We start from the raw sequence: 13,888 nt of genomic DNA, 5'->3' as shown, positions 1-13,888 counted from the left end.
TGAAGCAATAGTGATTTAATTAGAACACTAAGTAATAATAAATTGTAATAATACTAATGATAATCGATAGTAGTCTCTCAAATTTGACAGTTCAATGAGATCCCAACTTGATTGTCTCTAAATCATGTTGCAAAAAAGAAAATCTCTTATCTTACTAATTACAATAAAACTCTTCGATACAATCAATACAAAATAAACAAGGGCAAATAAAAATCAACGCCAGTGACCGGGCGAAATTAATAATATATTCATACGATAGAACAAATGAAAATCGTATACGTTTCGGTCCTAGTTTTGGACCCTCTTCAGTATATAATACCATACAAAAATTATAATTAAAAATCCGTGAAAACGCAGAAGCCACTAGTAAACGACTGTTACCAGGCAGTCGAAAATAAATAGAACGGCGTCAACAAATCTAACGGATGTACACAATAACGCAATGATTGATTGCGTGTGTGTACAACCGTTAAATCTGTTGACGCCGTTCTATTTATTTTCGACTGCCTGGTAACAGTCGTTTACTATCTAGTGGCTTCTGCGTTTTCACGGATTTTTAATTATAATTTTTGTATGGTATTATATACTGAAGAGTCCAAAACTAGGACCGAAACGTATACGATTTTCATTTGTTCTATTGTATGAATATATTATTAATTTCGCCCGGTTACTGGCGTTAACTTTTATTTGCCCTTGTTTATTTTGTATTGATTGTATCGAAGAGTTTTATTGTAATTAGTAAGATAAGAGATTTTCTTTTTTGCAACATGATTTAGAGACAATCAAGTTGGGATCTCATTGAACTGTCAAATTTGAGAGACTACTATCGATTATCATTAGTATTATTACAATTTATTATTACTTAGTGTTCTAATTAAATCACTATTGCTTCATTATCTGTCGATAATGACTCTCAATTTTGTGTTTGCGTTGAAGTGGACGTTAATCATGAATCTATATTGAAATGTATTGAGAAGGTTCAGTTTAAATTTACAATACGAAGCGTCAGTTTTGTTTTTGACGGATATAAAGCGCGAATAAGAGAAAAGTGAAATGACAACGATAAAATCTTTTTATTTAGCATCGAATATTTTTATAACGTCAAAGTTTCAATATCCAATGAATTTAGCTGTGGTAAGGCATTCCTCTCAGCTGCCATAACTATATTTTAGCTCTTGAAACTATCTTTTGTCTCTGAGATACAAGACGAAAGTGGGAATGTTCGTTGAAAATCAGTGAACGCTCATTGATTATCGATGAAATATTTTGCTGATTCATACGGAAATATTTTCAATTTTGGCAGTCTAGTATGCTCTTAACTTTATTGTGTTTAAATCATTTTGCAACCCATACACACAGTGTCCCCCGTCTCTCTCCCTCATAGATTATCTACCATTCTCTAGACCGAGAGATAGTCTATTTTTAGCCTTATGCGTACAATTTGGTTGAATCAAATAACGATTTGGTTGAACGATTTGGTTGAATCAAATAAACGCTTCTTTGGAATAGTCCAAACAAATTTTTTAATTGATCAAACAAAATTTTGTTTGAAGCAACAAAAATATTTATTTGCAGCTTAGTTCCAAAGAAATATTACTTTAATATTATCTTTATTAATATTATCTTTAATATTAGAAATATTAAAGAAATATCAACCAAATAATTTGTTTGGACTATTTCAAAGAAAGATTTATTTGATTCAATAAATCGTTCTCTCTGTGTATACGAATAAAGTTAAAATTAGTATAATTAAAACCACCATAACCCTACCATTATAATTAGAGTTACTTGTACGACTTTCAGTCTCAAGTGTTATGTATAAGGCCGAAAATGCTCTCGATCTAAAAAATGATAAGATATGCATAGCGTCGTGTGTACCTCACATATGCGATCGACGGCATTTATCTTTCGAATCGATAGAATGTGTCCTTTATCGATCTCATGCCGATGTTAGAGTGCGTGTTTCACGTTACAGCGCGTTAATGTCAGCTTGAGAGCGAGACAGAAGAAGATTGGCCTATAAACCTCGCGAGTCGAATTATAAATTACTTGCCGCGCGGTTATTGCGTTAGGTTATTGCGTTAAAGGTGCAAACTGATACGCGTGAGAGTATCGCATTGCACAATTTCAATTAGCCCTTGCCGATAGCTCGAAATAACTTTATGTCTTAATAGCGTCGAAAGCGACATAAAACGATATTATCGAGGTGATGCGGGCTCCCAATTATCATAATCTTCGCGTTTCTTAAGGAATACACATGAAGAAGGCAAACAACTTTTTATTATCGCGAACTTCATTAAATAACAGGTTTGTTTTGTAAGACATATATGACTTTAATAAATTCACGCAGAGTGCTTTTGCGAGCCTCTCTTGAACAAACGGAATTATTTGCTGTTTTATGTGCATCAATTTATGCCGGTACTCCTGTCATAAAGTTAATATGACTTATGAACTTGGCAACAGCGACTAATTTTCATTAACAAAGTCTCATGGTGTGTCTAGCTGTATTTTTTATCATAATAATACGCGAATTGTTCCCTCGTTTTTATGTATTCATGATATTCCATACGCACGCGCGCGCACACATACACACACAACACACATGTACACAACATGCATACAGGGAAATATCATTCTGCTGACAAGCAATTCTACTGACAAGCGATTGCATCGTTTATTTTTCTTTTTTTCAGTTAATGGTTATCTTTTCAACGAAAAATATTTTCTTGATAATGTAATTCTGAAATATACTCGACATAAATTTTAGGAAATCTCATTATCATGTACTCAAGAGAAGAATGTATTCTCTTTGTAAGAATATCATGAAACCTTATGGAAGAAAATGTCGGTTCAGCTCTATATGTGGTGAGTAAACCGAATTTTTCTTTCAATTTGATACTCTTTATTAAAATGCCAAACTTACTAGAACTAAACGTATGTTGAATAAATTTGATGAACTTGTAAGATTTGCGGATATGTAAATCTGTGAGATATCTGAAACGAGTAACCCTCACTTGAACGCAAGTGTATACAAAGTGTCCCAGCTCGATTTCACGAACTACAATATTAAACATTTATTAAAAAGAACAATTAGAGAAAATTAATTAAAAAAATCAAAATTATTCTAATAATTTTCCAAATAATTACTTACTATTTCTTAAATATGTTTCAATGTAGAAGTACAGCATGTATCTAGTGAAAAATATATTGATTACACTTATAGAGCAAGTTGGTGACTTTTGCTCAGCGAAAACCCGCTTTGTTCTCAATTTCACGAGAGACTGTGAAGGCGAGTTGGGACACCCTATATTTTTACGTATGTGCACGCACAAGCAATAGATGCAACCGATCGCACACACGCTGTGGAGGGAGAGGGATGACAAAAGGGGACACTGGCACGACTGTGAAGTTTCGTTTCGACTTTGAAGCTCGCAGCCTACACTGCGTCGCGGATCGCAATGCTTCTCACGAGGCGCATTGGCGATGCGCGCCGATAAAAGTAAGGCGCGTTGTGCAGCACGACGACGCGCGACGATAGTGATGTAACGGTGTAAAATAAAGCGGTGACTCGCATGAATATTGGTACCGTGCGCTCGCTCGCGCGCACGCGTAACGCGCGCGTCACGCTACGCGTCTCGAAGACTTTCCTGCAATTTGGCCGGCAGTTTTGGAAAGTCCCCGCGTCGCGTACGACGCGACACGTGTATTCATGTGTACACACGTACCGTTATCGTATGCCTCCGCGAGAGCACGTCGCGACGCGCTAAAAAGCCGGCGGGATCGGAGCCGCGAATCGACATTGCGTGCCTTGATCCCTTCGATTGATAACGTCCGACCTTTCCTACGAATATAACGATGTTGTGCGTAAGTGTCGAGCGTAATTGCAGGCTGAAACCTCGATTAGAAGCCCGACGATCGCAAGGAGATAATCGGATTAACCATTTTTACGCGCGCCGTATTGTAATTATATTCGGCCGACTTGATTAAGTCTCGATGAGAGTCTGATACGCGATACTAATTAGCCAGCAATAACCGCATGTGAATACTAATTATATAAGTGAACCTAAACATTCCGTGATTCTGCTCTTCGCGAAGAGCCCCTCCACGGTAAGTAGAAAATTGCTCACAGAGAGAAGTAGAACCTACGCAACAGCGAAACACGTGCTCGATCGAATATAGTTTGATAAAACTAAAGTCAGTAAAAAATAACAATAAGAATAACAACACAGCGTCAAAACAAAAAGACGTTCTGTTCTGTGCGATTAAAAAAAAAGCCTCGTCACCGGCGTCATGTTCTATTTTTACTATAAGAAAGGCTCGGCGTTAGCGGAGAGTTACGGATCATCAATCATAGCCATAGTGTTAAAAATTCACCGTTCTTGAGGACACATCGCGAGGCATTTATTATTTTAAAGAAGATCCCCGGCCAAAATACGCTTTAACGTCTGGAAAGTAATTGCATCGACGTTAAAGTGCGTAAAATGAAAAGTCGTTAAAAATCCACGCGAGTTGATCGCGCGTTAATTGCGTCGATTGATCAACAATTTACCGCAGAAACGTAATAAAATATACGCGCTCGGCAGAGCATCGAGACAAAGTGGGACGCAAATAGCGCGAGCGGCAAGCAAGGCAAATTAAAGCGGACGTTAATTAAAATGTCGCAAGCGCGTTCAATTAGCCGCTAATGATTGAAGTCTTGATCGGAGGAACGCGCGCCGTTTAAGGTAACGAAATTGCGCCTCTCGCTCTTCCGACCCACTTGGCGCGCAAAGTGCGAGCTTCGTAATTTTCGGGATAACGCGAGGGGAAAGAAGGGACGGAATTCAGGCGGGGAAAACAGGATACCTCGGCGACGAAGTTCTCGGCGTGTTCGCGCTCCTCGCGAAGGAACGAGCCGCCGCTGACGAACGGCAACTTTCACGGGACAGGTTTGCGTGCGCACGGCCAGGATGACGAGGACGAGATTCGCCGCGAGGAGGCAAGAGGAGGCCGACGAGCCGGCCGGTGTCTCCAGCACGATGGAACGCGAGGGAATCGTCGTCGTCGCGGCTTGACGTGCTGACCAGGTTCGCTCGTCTGCGTCCGCAATGGGCAACGGATTGTTTTGCTGCGCGTATCGCGACAAAAAGGTACGTATACGCAAATGTTTATCTACGCGCGCTTGCACAAGATACCGTTGGTAAACGAGTAACACGCAGCTGCCGAACGGAGCGCTTTTTGTTGCGCACGCGAGATGGCAGCACGCTGCCTTTTGCAGCGCCCGGACCACCACAAGTCGCGCGGGAATGCAATTTACGCGGGGTGCGTCAAGTCAGGCCGGCTCTATATTAGTTGCAAATCGCAAGATCGTGAGAAAATTTACCAATCACAGTCGATCGTTCTTCTAACGACCAAAGAAGAATTGACTGTGATTTGTCAATTTTCTTGCGATCTTGAGACTTGCAACTGATATAGAACGACTCTTAAAGTCCCAAAATATCATTAATAGAACGTTATTGCAACGATATTTAGTAACATGTAACGTTCCCTACATGCAGTTTGAAACGTAGTTTGAAACATTGTATCAACATCACTATGAGTAACTTTGACATTTGAATATTTCTTAGACATTTTTGCAATATGCAAAGGGATCGTATTATTCGATAATATCTTTAAATTGTTTTTAAAATATTAAACGATAATGTTCAAAAGATACGTGTAAAATCAATGTTTTATAATGTTGATCTAAAGTTCTTTGTTTACTGAGCATTGCTTGGGCCGCGTTGACAGTTAAACAATGAAAAATCCTTGAATTGAGCTTAACGCGACTCAATTCGGGAGAAAAAACTTATTTCATCGAATAATGTTACCTTCAATACCATACGCAAATGTTTAACGTCACAAAATGTTAGCAGTATATTAGCAAATTAGCAGCAAATTTAATTAGAATTCTACAACAAAAACATAACCATGTTCATGTCTGTATTAAACTTGTATCTCATCGCCAAAGTCTGCTGACATGACTTGACGAGTAGATACTACTAGGCTCTGCTCGATTTTTGCCGTTAATCTGCTGACATATCATGTCAGCAAACTCTATGGGCAAAATACGAACTTAATGCAGACATAGATAGCTATGACTTTGTTATAAAATTCTAATTTTTAGCGACAGTCTGGTAACGTCAGACAGAACAAATTCTGTAAGAGATTTGTTGCCTTTCTGATATCAAAAATTTATAACAGACTGCTTAGAATCTGCTTGCGCAGGTTTGATCTAGATAGTTGATAGGAAACAATATTCTATATTTTACTTACAAGTAAATCTACCCAAAAGGCACACTCTGATTTCTTTCTAATTTGACACAAATATACAAAAAATATTTAGGTAATATTTTTTATCTTGACCCACTTTGAGTTTCACGGGCAGTTTATAGCTTTTTAATGTTCTCACTTCTATCATTAAGTATAACAAAAATGCATAAGAAATAAAATTGAATACAAGATATAGGTGTTTTTGGTTTACTGATTATGAATATAAAGGTTTCGGTTTGGCCGAGATTCGAACCATTTTTAACTAATTTAGTACAAATTTAAAATATTTTAGTTGGAATCTTGGCTAAGGAAATTTAGAATGATTCGTGTCTCAACTATGCCGATTTTATTAATATTTTAATTAAAATTGCCAGATCTTGGTTTAGTCGAGATTCGAGCCATTTTTGACTAATTTAGTATAGATTTAAAATATTTCGGTTCTCAGCTAAAGAAATTTAGAATGGTCTTAGCTATGTCGATTTTGTCAAAATTAATTAACTATATCTTGTATTTAATTTTATTTCTTATGCACTTTTGTTATACTTGTTTGATAGGAGTGGGAACATTAAAAAGCTATAAGCTGTCCGTGAAATTCAAAGTGGACCAAAATGAAAAATATGACTTAAATATTTCTTGTACTTCTACATTTGTGCCAAATTAGAAAGAAATCGGAGTGTACCTTTTAGGTAGGTTTACTTGTTAGTTTTAGAAATAACAGCTTGTAACACTTTTAACTTTTGCAGCCTGTATATCGTTGTACAAGTGATCATAATTGAGCAAAAATAATGCGACCCATAAAATTCGAGTTTTTGTTGAATACCAATGAATAGTTTACATCTTTCTACGTAAATAAAGAGGATCCTAGCTTTATGGGCGCCTAAAATTAAGTAAAAAAATCACTAATATATTTTCTACTAGTTATGCAATTTTTTATTAATTGTATCCTTTTTATCCATATTTCTTTGAAAAATTAAATTTGTCAATGAATACCCTTAGAGAGAAGAAAATTTACTTATTGAACAATTGCAAAGAACTTCAATTTAATGCTACCTATACTTTTGAATTTATATGTCAAATTATCATCTTTATTTTTTTCGAAAAAGAAAGTTCATATGGTTTGAATCGTTCTTGTATAACTACAGCCAATTCGTACAAAGATACACATGAAGCATTTTGTATTATTGTAATGTGTAAACCATCTTTCCATATATGTTCAATGTAGGGAGAAAAATCGAGTCTCTTGAGGTCTGTATTCATGTCATATATGTTTGTAGATATAAATGTTCCTCAGATAAAGAGTGAGAAAGAGAGAGAGAAATAGAGAGAGGAAAAAAGTATTTGTGCTGTCACGCTGACGAGAATATCGATAGGTCGCGAGAACACAGAAGCGCATAATTTTATACTTTCATACATTCTAATTCTGACACAACAAGCAATATGTTGCAATTGAAATTCCGTTCTGCGCGATAAGATAGTCGGGATTGTATCGCACTTTGTCGCGCGTTCTCGCAGCACTTTACAAACACTTTCGCGAGTAGTTTTTCGCAAATTCGCGAAAAAGTGAGTGACACAGAGGCAAACAACACTAAAGGTCGCGCGCTCTTTTTCTCTTTTTCCGCGACGCGAGAGGAATCCGCCGCCGGTGACACCTGTTAGCAGCGATCGATTGCGCAACAGATCGATCGGCTTCGTTAGATCTGTCGGCGTGCATGTACGTAGCCATACGAGCACGGGGAAAAACGCGCGTTCTATAAGGAGAGACGACATTGCGCGGCTGGAAAACGGATACCCATGAGAAGCGGGATAAACGGGCGCCTCCACGACTCTCCGGGAGAGACTCCGCTTTTTTCTCATTACGATAAATATCGTATACGTTTTGCAATTGTTGCGACCGCGCGCGACTGCGGAACGAGTACGCGACCTTCGAGAGTCGAGAATAACGAGTAAATCGCTCGGCGTATGTCGGATTGCCTCCGAAAAAGGCGTCGTCCTCTAAAAGCCGCGATCCTTGCCGGATCTTCGGGACGCCAAGAGGATCGCCGGCGAGTCAAATTATCGGAAATTGCAACCCCGACGATTGCAATTTAACGTGCGCGGCGACGAGCGGTTTTAATTGAGCGTGCCTTCATATTTGCTGGGTATAATCGCGATACTTATCGAAAGATTGAGGAGAGGATAAATTTATAGGTTCGAGCTGAAGGATTCACACCTCGTTCGCAAAGTGCCCGGAAATGTTCCGCGATATCTCTCGAGGATCATCCGCACGACGAGAGAGGTAACACTTGTGCGAGGGGAGAGAAAAATGCGCGGTAATTTATCACCCGTCGTATATCAAAGTCCTCGCGCTTTCTCTAGAAACTCTTTTTCTGTCCCGCGCAATTAACTTGGATAACTATTCCATTAATCCGCTATGACACTGGGGAAATTTAATGTCCAGCGATAAAACCCGTTTTAATCTCGCGATGTTTTTTGCGTGCGCGTGTAACGCGATTCACACGGCGCGGATAATTTTGAACTGATTGGAACCCTCTCGCGTGCTTGTCCTTGGGAGAAATATTTTTCCTCTAACATAAGGGACTAATAACCTTTTGGTCACTCGCACGTTGTATGAAATTTGCGTTAATGAATAATCAAGTATTTATGGAAACAATCTGTAGACTCTCATCAAATTTAAAAAATTCTTAAATTTGTACTTTGACGATCCTTACTTTTGTCATAAATACTCTAAAAAAATATCACATCTTTACAGTGAAGCCTGTGGTCGATCAAGTCGAAATATTAGTCCTATATTAATTCTAAATTTTCGAATTTCGAAGTATGTTTACATGGAGAAAATGTTGCAGTAAAAATTACGTTAAAATTACATTTCTTTTTTCAATGTTTTTTGTAAAACTGGACCATACTAAAATTGTAATATATAGTTACTGTAACAATTTACTGTAAAAATATATTATGAAAATATAGAAATAATATACAACTACAGTAATTTAGCACAGAGATAGTAAATTTCACAATCTCTATTTAGTATATGATATAAAAAACACTCAAGTAATTACAATAATTTTGTAACAAAAAGTCAAACCTGCATAAACATATATGCAGCAATTTCGTTCATAATTCTATATGATGCAAGATTACAAAATTTGTAGTTATTTTTATTAGATTTTTATTAGATTTTCTCCATATACTTATTGCTGTTTTCTCCATGTTTAAGTATAAAAATTAATAGACGAACATAAAACAGTACTTTATGTGTAAGATAAAGTACACTGAGATAAAAATACTTGAAACTTTATTTGTAAGACAAGAATTTATATTTTACGAAAATAAAATTTATTTTGCAGAAATAAAATTTATTTAATTTAAATATTATTTTAAAAAATTATCTCACAGAAATAAGCTTTATATCCTGCATACAAATTTTTAAATATTTTTTCCCAGTGTCTAAATTATATCAAATAAAAAAACATTATGCACGACAAAATAGATTCTAAATTTCAACTCAGGCGCTAATGAATTCCTCGATCGACATTTTCTCGATCTCCTCGAAGGGAGGGCGGTTTAGGTCAAGGCGCTTCTTCGTCAAGCTTCATTGTTCCCTGCGATGCGCGGCGAAAGTACGCGTTTAATCATCGCGTCGCGTTTATCGCGATAGCACTGTGCGTCTCGTAGAATTACCGGTTTACTGTCTGCCAGTCAAGCGTTGGTCAATATATCGATAATCTCTAGTACTCACCACGCCGGCGATCGTAAAACCCTTTATGGTAATTGGCAATTGGCGAATATCGCGCGTATTTCCCAACAATTAATTTCGCTCGGGATCTTAACGTCCGTGTTATTGACCGGGCGGAAGCGCGGAGAGAAAACACGGCGAAGTAAAAATTACAATAAAAAGAAAATTCGTTAAAAAAAAGGATAGGAGAAGTTAGACTTGAGTTTTGTATTTTCGCCGCAGTTGTCGGGGTAGACGAGTCGCGAGCGGAATTCCGAACGGGATTTCAAACGGCGGCGATCCACGAATTACGAAATAATCGCACGTTTCTCCAGTCATCCACGCAAACAATCGCACATTTATCGTGCCACACACGCTCTGTACAACTCCGCCGCGTCCATCACGTTCAATTTTCTTACTCGGAGAGGACTCGCTGTCTCGGAGCGCGCGTAGCAATAAATCATCGCGTTATTATTCTCACTCGGCGCACTTTGAATGTACGCGGTCGACGCTGCGAGCGGAATGCGCATCGTGCAATCCTGATCGTGGAACGCGGGTTAACTCGTTGTAGCAACGATGCATTATTACTCGCCAATATCGAGAATACCTTACTTAATAGCGGCACCGACCGAGGCACATTTTCCGCGTGTCTGTTTCTCCGCGAAGGTCGGCGCGTCGCGAAGCAAACGGAATGTGGTTTCGCCGCGAAATAACCCGCGGAGTCGAGAGCGCGATGAGAAATCGAATGCGGAACGACTTCCTGGTCGTCGTCGTTCTTTCCAGTTAAAAGGCTAACAAACAATCCGTACGGCATTCGTGCTAAGCACTCACAGCAGACATAGGGTAACTGTCCATATTACTGTGCCTATTCATATTACTGTGTCCCTTTGTATTTAAACAAGCTTTCAAAACTAGCATAAATAGGTAAAATATTTTTTATATTTGTTATATTTATATGTATAATATATAATGTTGTGGAAGTTTTTTGAGTTACTGTGATCCTAATCTGTGATAAGAATTTTTTAATTTTCTAAAATCTAGAATGAGACGCAACCAGTATGAAACAATGCAAATTTTTTAAATTCTGCCCTCTAATCCATAATTAGCTGCACGAAAATTGACCAGATATAAAACTTCAAGAAAATCGGTTTGATATAAAAATTCGTAACACAAAAGATTAAAGCTGATATATCGACATAAATGTGCCAATTATTTCTATACAAATGGATATAGAGATTTAGAAATGTCTCGCGATAATTGCTCGCAGAATAAAAAAATAAATGATTAGAATTTTCTAATGCGCGTATTAGTCGATAAGCGCATTGAATCGATCTGATATTCATATATCAGATATTTTTTAGTTATGATTCGATTGTCAATCGGAATGTAGTGGCCAGCTTTGCGACCAACTTCTGACTATCGAGGTCAGATTGCGATTCTCGAAAGGAGACGCGCGCGGACGCCGGCTAACTTCACGCTCGACATTCCACTTTACGCGTCTTGACGAGACGACTCGGGAATATACTCAAAAACACGACCACAGACTTCACAGATGCGATAAATGCCTCTGATAGGCTCAATCGCTTTGAGTTTAATTTAGACGATCTGTAATTCACATGTAAATACGTATATACTCAGACGGCATAAATATCTAAAGTACATCTTGGAGACATCCCAAAGATACCTTCTAGACGTCTTTACTATGCCTTTTAGACATTTATGCCGTACAAGTGTGTGCTTATAGACGTAATCTCGAATGTCTTTTTCTCTTTTTACTCACATTATATAACCTACAAAACAAGTGGAGTTCCATTCCGAATTTAATTGCGAACTACAGATCGCCAGAAGCGAGCACGAGATTGTGATTACTGAAAAGGTAGCTTGAAAGACTCACCATACCGTCTCCGTCAGTCGTGTCGTCCGCATCGTCGATCAAAATCAGCCACAGGGATGAACTGCGAAGTAGCTTTCCGATGCCGTGGTCCTCCTCACTGTGACGATCCTCGACGATCCTCGCCGCCAAGTTCGATCACCGCGGCATCTAACGATGACAACCGCGCTGACTACTCTGAAACACAACAATCGTCACTCGCAACGCGATGCTACTTCGGATATATCCGTGGAAATGTCGCGCGAGCCGCTATTGTCGAAAATCGCCCGACACTTTACCACCCACCATTTCGTCCCCGACTTTGCATGTAACTGAACTTCTCGAGTGAAATTCGGTAATGGCTAACGTCACGCACGTCACGCTCGCTTCACTCGCAGTACTCGCATTTGGGCGAATTCGCGACTAATATTTGATCGTATTCGCGACGAATACGATTGAGAACGAAGACACAATCGTGACTCGAAACGAGCCGCGATGATCCTCGACCTTTGGGCTGTTTACCGGAGAGTATTTATTCCTGTCGGAATCCACACTCCGCAAGACTGTTTTACGTACCTTCGGCGAGAGAGCCTTCTAATTACTGTTTCCAGCTCGCGAGTCCGACACCGACTTCAAACGACTGCAACGCGCAATGTCTTTTCGGTAGCGGCCGTTTCGTGAAATATCTTCCACTTGTCTGTCCACGATTATGACACACCATCACGCCTCGATGTCAAATACGTCTGTCAACGACGTGAGGAAGTGAATCCCGTGCCGCGCGCGTTTTCTTACGACGTTATTTTTACGAAAGTGGAAGAAAGGCGCGCGAGCACTGCACGAGATCATCTACTCCGTTGACGTTTCTCGTACTTTCCACTTGTTCCGTTCCTCTTTTCTTCCTTCGTTCCCAAACTTTCGACGCGTATTTGCTCGATTCAAGATGCCAAGGTGCGACAATATACATTGCAACTAGAGAACAAACAATACGTCTATTAAGAAAAAAGAAATCTAGAGAGTACAGATAGCACGCGATGAGTATACGAGTAAGTGGCGCCGTCGTGTTTTTTCGGAACTACCGTTTTGAGTTACCATAGGTCAACCTTCATCCCGTCACGATAGTTTATAAATGCATCGCATGATCCGTTAATTCATCCGCGCGTTCGCGATGCCGATCGTGGCGGCGCCAACGTAGGCGACGGGCGCCAACGAGTCCCTGGCGTTGATTCGGTGCTTGAGATATTGCACGAGCGGGCGATCGCGAACCGGCTTCAGTGCTACGCGGGCGGTCATATCGAGGCGGTGAATTCGCTCGTTTTGTGCGGAAAAGCGAGACTGCGTCCGGACCGCTGGCATACTCGGAGGAAGATACGGAGGAGCGAGCACGTCGAGGGTACGAGACGACGATAAGGAGGTGAGATTGTGTGCAAACGCGACAGGGATAGACGATCGCGAGGGAAGAATAGACGAAACGTGATCGGCGTCCACTGCGTACGTACGAAAAGGAACGCGTGTCGTGCCAGTTACGCGTTGGTACCGGCGTGTGTGCTGTGGCGAGAAGTGTGTACACACAGCGCGCCCGTCGTGTCTGTGCGCGTACGTGCGTGTACAGAGGACGTTCGGCGTGAAGTGAGTGACGCGCCGGCCGCGCGAGTGAGTGAGAACGCACGAGCGCATGAACGAGAGAGAAAGAGAGAGAGAGTGAGCGGGACAGTGTAGTCGCGGAGTGAAGGGCGGTCGGCCGTTGTACGAAAGTAAGCGAGCTGTGTGTGCGGTCTTCGCGTCGACACTGCGACCTTCCTCAAGTACGTGATATAATAACAAACGACGTGCGCCACGCGCCCGTACCGGCCACGGGACAGTCCGAATTACGTGTTCGCGTCGCGCGGACTTAACCCTCCTTTCTCCCGCCGTAACTTCGGTGTGTCCGTACGTGCCCGCGATCGTCTAACATGGCCGTCTAACGCGCGCGTTCCCGTAACGGTCAGGTGCGCGAGTAATTCGATCGGTGATTTGTC

At 40.2% G+C, this 13,888-nt stretch overlaps 1 long non-coding RNA gene across 1 annotated transcript in view; it reads right to left on the bottom strand.

Annotated features, from left to right (window-relative positions):
* The window catches only part of LOC116847252, a 52,341-nt gene extending 40,274 nt beyond the window's left edge, over window positions 1-12,067 (bottom strand). The window contains exon 1 of the long non-coding RNA XR_004378722.1: window positions 11,898-12,067. This is a non-coding gene — a long non-coding RNA (uncharacterized LOC116847252). The remainder of the gene's footprint in view (window positions 1-11,897) is intronic.
* Window positions 12,068-13,888: the final 1,821 nt, after the last annotated feature.

The sequence above is a fragment of the Odontomachus brunneus genome, unplaced genomic scaffold (genome assembly GCF_010583005.1).
Source record: "Odontomachus brunneus isolate Ranch 3 - 2012 unplaced genomic scaffold, Obru_v1 Obru_scaffold_075, whole genome shotgun sequence".
Lineage (NCBI taxonomy): Eukaryota > Metazoa > Arthropoda > Insecta > Hymenoptera > Formicidae > Odontomachus > Odontomachus brunneus.
The sequence above is the reverse complement of the archived record's forward strand: the minus strand, read 5'-3'. Positions and strand labels throughout refer to the sequence as shown.